Raw genomic sequence first — 5,764 nt, forward strand, 5'->3', positions numbered from 1 at the left:
CTCAAAAACAAAACAAAAAAACCCTCGGCTGTTTAATCGATTCCAACTCATAGCAACCCTATTAAGACAGAGTAGAACCGCCCTATAGGGGTTCCAAGAAGCAGCTGGTGGATTTGAACTGCTGACCTTTCGGTTATCAGCCGAACTCTTAACCACTGCACACCAGGATGCCAAATAGCTCAAAGGGGGCTTTATAAACTTCCCTTACCATCACCACCTTATGTAGTTCTACTAACAAATAATTTGTTGTTGGTTCTATAAATTCCTCCTCCCTTTTTGATTTTTTCTATTATATTGGTAGTACAAAACTACAGTAACATTTTCATCTATATATATACTGATGTTTTTGCCATATCTCCCTTTTACAGGTAAGTAGTCTTCTGCTCATAGTTCCTGCTAAGACCCTACAGTAAAATGTGTACATGTGCTTGAAATATCTCTGTAGGCAATGCCTTACTTGTAAGCCACAGAATGAAGAACACCGCCCTATCAAAAGAGAGGTCACTACCAAAAAACAAACAAAAACCAAACCCAGTGCTGTGGAGTCAATTCCGACTCATAGCAACCCTATAAGACAGAGTAGAACTGCTCTATAGGCTTTACAAGGCTGTAAATCTTTACAGAAGCAGATTGCCACATCTTTCTCCCACGGAGCAGCTGGTGGGTTTGAAACCAAAAGGTTAGTAGCTGAGCGCTTTAACCACTGTGCCAACAGGGCTCCTTGCAAGGTCACTACAGAGTGCTATAAATGTGGATTAATGGAAAAAGCAAAGGTTTGGCAGTAAAAACATAGGTGAGTCCTACCTTTGCCACTATCTAGCTATACAAGTGTGTAAAACTGAAACGTGTTCCTCAAAAAAAAAAAAACAAAAAAAACTCAACTTTATTCTTACTAAATTTGTCTGTTAAGAGAAACTGACAAAGGAATGTATCTCCTTAACAAAAGTAAACATAATATACACATTTTTGCGAACAATTAGGGGCTTACAGAAATTACTCAAACCCATGCACAGACATGTATCCCAGGCGAAGAACCTCTGTTGTTGTTAGTTACCGTCCGAGTCCACTCTGACTCATGGCAACCCCATGTGTGCAGGGCAGAACTGCTCCACTGGGTTTCCAAGGCTGTGAACTTTTGGAAGCAGATCGCCAGGCCTATCTTCTAAGACACCTCTGTGTGGGTTCGAACCACCAACTTTTCAGATAACAGTCAGCACTTAACCATTTGTGCACCCTTTAAGAATCTCTAGACTAAAGGATTGGAGCCCTGGTGGCACACTGATTAAGAGCTTGGCTGTTAACCAAAAGGCTGGCAGTTCGAATCTACCAGCCACTCCTTGAAAACCTTATGGGGCTGTTCTACTCTGCCCTATAGGGTCACTATGAGTCAGAATCGACTCGATGGCAATGGGTTTTGTTGTTTGGTTTAGACAGGAGGATTACAATGGTTCCTGCTCATGTTACATAAAAAATGCCATCTACTTACACACACACACTCTCTCTCTCTCTCTCTCTCTCTCTCACACACACTTTACAGTCTTGCTGTTCAATCTGTAAATGTACCAGTGCTAACAAGCTTATGCTTATAACAGTGTAAGAGAAATGAAATTATCTTAATTTGTAAAACTAGTTATTTCCCCCCGGGGGTGTGTGTGTGGGGTGTGTGTGATTTTAGATGTGTTTCCTGACAAGCTAGATACGTGAATCAGTGTTTTCTCTATTCGATGATTATCCTCAAAATCCTCAACGGCTGAGGTACAGTACTTGAACCTCTCAGAGATACCCAGAAATCAAAATATTGTTTTGCAGATCTAGGGCCTAATAAGCACTAACAAAGCTACCCCAAACGAAAATTACTTTCTGATAAGTATTTTACTGTCCCCATATATTCACAGCCGCACAGTGGTGAAAGCAATAGTTGCACCTTTGCCAAAGTCTCAGCTGCTGTAATTAAAGAGGACGCCTCAGGAGCAGCTATTAGTTTCAAAGGGCAGTAATTACAAAGGCTTTGCATTATGTAGATTATGCATTCCAGGGATATGGAATTGCTACTAGACTATCAAAGAGCCCTCGTGGCGCAGTGGTTAAGTGCTTGGCCGTGAACCAATACGTTGGTGGTTTGAACTCACCAGCCGCTCCTCTGGAAAAAGACATGGCAGTCTGCCTCCATAAAGATTTACAGCTGTGGAAACCCTATAGGGCAGTTCCATTCTGTCCCATAGAGTCGCTGTGAGTTAGAATCAACTCGATGGCAATGAGTTTGGTTTCTGGTACCAGACTATTGGGAGTATCTTAATAGGCAAAATTGCCCATTAAAGCCATCATCAAATTTATTGTATACCATATTTTTAAGCAAATAATGCATGCCTTCTATGTTTGTTTGCAAACTGCGCCTTCCCCCCCATGAGGTTTTTGCACTATGCTAACTTTTTTAAAATAGCAACACATAAAGAAAAAGCGGCATAGCGGCGCTATGAAAATACCTTGTTGGGGGAGGGAGCGGTTGGCAAACAAAAAGTATGTATTATTTGAGTAAAAATACAGCCATGTGAGTTTAAATGTTTCTCAACTTTACCTCATCTTATAATATACATCTATTCCTAAAAAGTTAATTTCTGACAATCTAACATTAGTATTCAACTAACTTTATAAAACTGAAAGTACATAAAATAAAAATAAATCACCCTATACAATCATTTAGAAGCACATCAAATCAATGAAAAAGACACTGTGGTTCTAAAAAATATTTGTTGAATTGAAATGTAAAAATCCTGTTTTTTGATAGAGATAATAAAATATGAATTGAAAAAGGTAGGGTTATTTTTTACATTTGTGTTGTATCTTACAGATTTAGAAGAAAACTAATCCTAACTGTGCCACACATCCAGGGTTTCTAGAGTTCATTAGATTCCATCACATCTAACAGGATAACGTGCAGGGACTTCAAATCCCCTAACTCATCCTTCAACACACAGCGAAGATATTTTGAAATGAAAACAAAAGGAAAAAGCAACACAGTAAAAGCATACCAAAGTAGTACATTTACCAAAAAGCATAATCGCCAATCTTCTAAAATTAATCTTGAGGTATTGTGAAAATGGTGATTGCTTTCATTAATTTAAAATTTTTGCAGTCCAGGCACGGTATGCCATCCCTCAGTATAATAAAACATAACTACACAGAAGTGCCCAAGTACACTAGTTGACATACTGAGACAAAGCGATCCTAACCTCTCTTGTAATTAAGTGAAAAGTGCTATAATTATATTTTACTGGTTGTACAACACATTTTCAAAATACATTAAACTATAAAAATAAAGTATGCCTGAGATGTATACTAAAATGGAAATTATCACTGGCCACTAGAGTTAAAATTTCAAAAAAAGTAAAGAGAAGTTTTCACTCTATTCTTCCTATTAGTCCACAACGGACTTCTACAGATACTTCCTTATTCTTCTCTACTCCTATTCTTTAATGAATTTTTAAAAAGAAAATGTGCATGGATATTCAAGACTTTTAGAGGCACTCCTCAAATTTTGACATTTTTATGATTTTTTTTTTTTTTTTACCTATGTGGGCAATAAGACAAAGACAGATTTTTTAAAAAAATTAGAAGCTTTTAAGAAAACTTGTTAATACCAGAGCACTGAAAATCTCCGTACTGATTTTACTCCCCCAGTCCTGTTGACCTCAAATGTTAAAATGTACTCTTCTTCCCAAACAGCAAAGATAAATTTTGAATGAAGCTTAAACCTTTTTAGAAGAGACTACCTAATAAACAAAACTGACTACTTTCTAAATATAAATTAAGTAACACTTCTCAAAGTTTGTAAGACTTCCTTCTACACATACAAGCCTGTCAAAAAGGAAATCTGGAAACTGTAAATAGAAAATTTATAATTTTGGGTCACTTGTACTTTATACTTTGAAATAGTCCCATATTTATCTATCACTCAAAGAGCAAAAAATGATGCTTATGGTGTTGGGGTGCTTCACGTTGCACTTGGGACACCATGATTTTTAAAACTTGAGGGGAACTGTGATAGCTTTCAGAACCTTGGAGTTACCAATAACCCTCAATCTTTCCACTTTTTCTACCATCATAACTAAACCGTTTTCCCCTCAAAGCCACCACGCCGGACGAGCATTCCGAATAGAGAAACTCAACCCCAAGCATGGAAAGGGTGGAAACCCCCTGAAAGATGACAGTATGGGACGGACTTAGGATAGGCTCATAATAAACTACCTGACGGTCAGGGGACTTTTTCTGCACCCACACCACTCCCGGGCCCGAAAAGTTCCAATATATTCAGAGAGTTGAATCAAGAAGTCGAGAACTACCCAAGGAGAAGCAGTCTCGCAAAACCTCCACTCAGCCATTACAACGGCCAAAGCGCCACGGACACGCGGCGGCCGCATCCCCGGGCGCGTAGTCTGCCGCCCGCTGCGCCAGCTGCAGGGCATGCTCACCTCGGGCACGCTTCTTCGGAGCCGGAGCGCCCTCTCCGCCTCCAATTCGCCCTCGCCTACCCGAGCGCCCCCCAGCCCACCGGCTCCTGCAGCGAGACAGCGGGCGGCCGCGGCGGGCGGGCATCGTCCGAGCGCGGACTCGGCTCAGCGGCGACGGGGCGCGCGGACGGCCCGGGCGGCTCGGAGCCTCGTGGCGCCGCGGTAGCAGGCGTCACCAGGGCCGCGTTCCTCGCCTCTGCACTCCGGAGACGCGAGCTCCGGGCGGGAAGCCGCGGTCCTGGGTGGGTGGGGCCCCGAAGAGCCCCGCCCCCCGGGAAAACGCGTTGGAGCGTCCGTGTCTCGGAAGGAACGCTGGTGGAACGTTCGACGCACGCGGCTCCGCGCAGAGCGCACGGAGGATTCGGCTCCAAGGGCCGATTAGCCAGTCAGCAAAGTACGCAATGGCTTACTTGTGCTTCCTTAGTAATCTCTAGTGCGCAATTTTATCGGTTTTTCCACCACAAACCCATGTATACAGTTTCACCTGTTCACCACCACAAACCCATGTGCACAATTGCACCTGTTTTTCACCACAAACCCATGTGAAATTGTACATATGGGTTTGTGGTGGAAAACAGGTGCAATTGTGCACTACAGATTAGTAAGTAAGCACAAGTGAGCCCATGCGTACCCCGCTTGTTGAGTAACCTGTCCCCGAATCAGACTGCTCCCTTCGGGCAAAGAAGAACAAACGATCAAACGAGGCAGGGTCAAGACCAGGTCCAAGCTCTGGGCCTTTGGCCTTAGGGTGCCTCATTGTCCCGGCTGCTAGCGGAGGCGTCGGGCTACCTCAGTGGCTCCTTAACACTTGGATGCAGGGACCATAAGCGAGGGAACGCGCTCATCTGATTAAAGCTAATATTTCACTTTCAGTGTTGGGGCGTCCACGCCTTGGAGGCCCACCCACAGGCCCAAGTTAAGAATCCTTGAACTTCATAATTAACATTCTCTCCCACTCTTAATTTACCGAGAACCATCCTAGCTTCTCAACCTCCTCGCTTCGTCCGCTACATTCCCCACAAACCTTGAGCCGTCTTTGCCCAGTCAGGTCCTCAAAATCTAAATCTTCACCGCTAGAAAGAACTTCTCCGACCCGCTTCCCAGGGAACTTCCAGAACAAAGCAACGCTCTCCCGCCGCGTGCGCACACAGACGCCCCCCGCAGACGTCTGGTCCCACCCGTGCCAGGAGGAGGTCCGACGCGTGGGGCTGCGCCTGCGCTGTGGGCGGAGTTAGCGGCCTTTGCAGGGGGGTGGG

This window comes from Trichechus manatus, unplaced genomic scaffold, assembly GCF_000243295.1.
Source record: "Trichechus manatus latirostris isolate Lorelei unplaced genomic scaffold, TriManLat1.0 scaffold00109, whole genome shotgun sequence".
Lineage (NCBI taxonomy): Eukaryota > Metazoa > Chordata > Mammalia > Sirenia > Trichechidae > Trichechus > Trichechus manatus.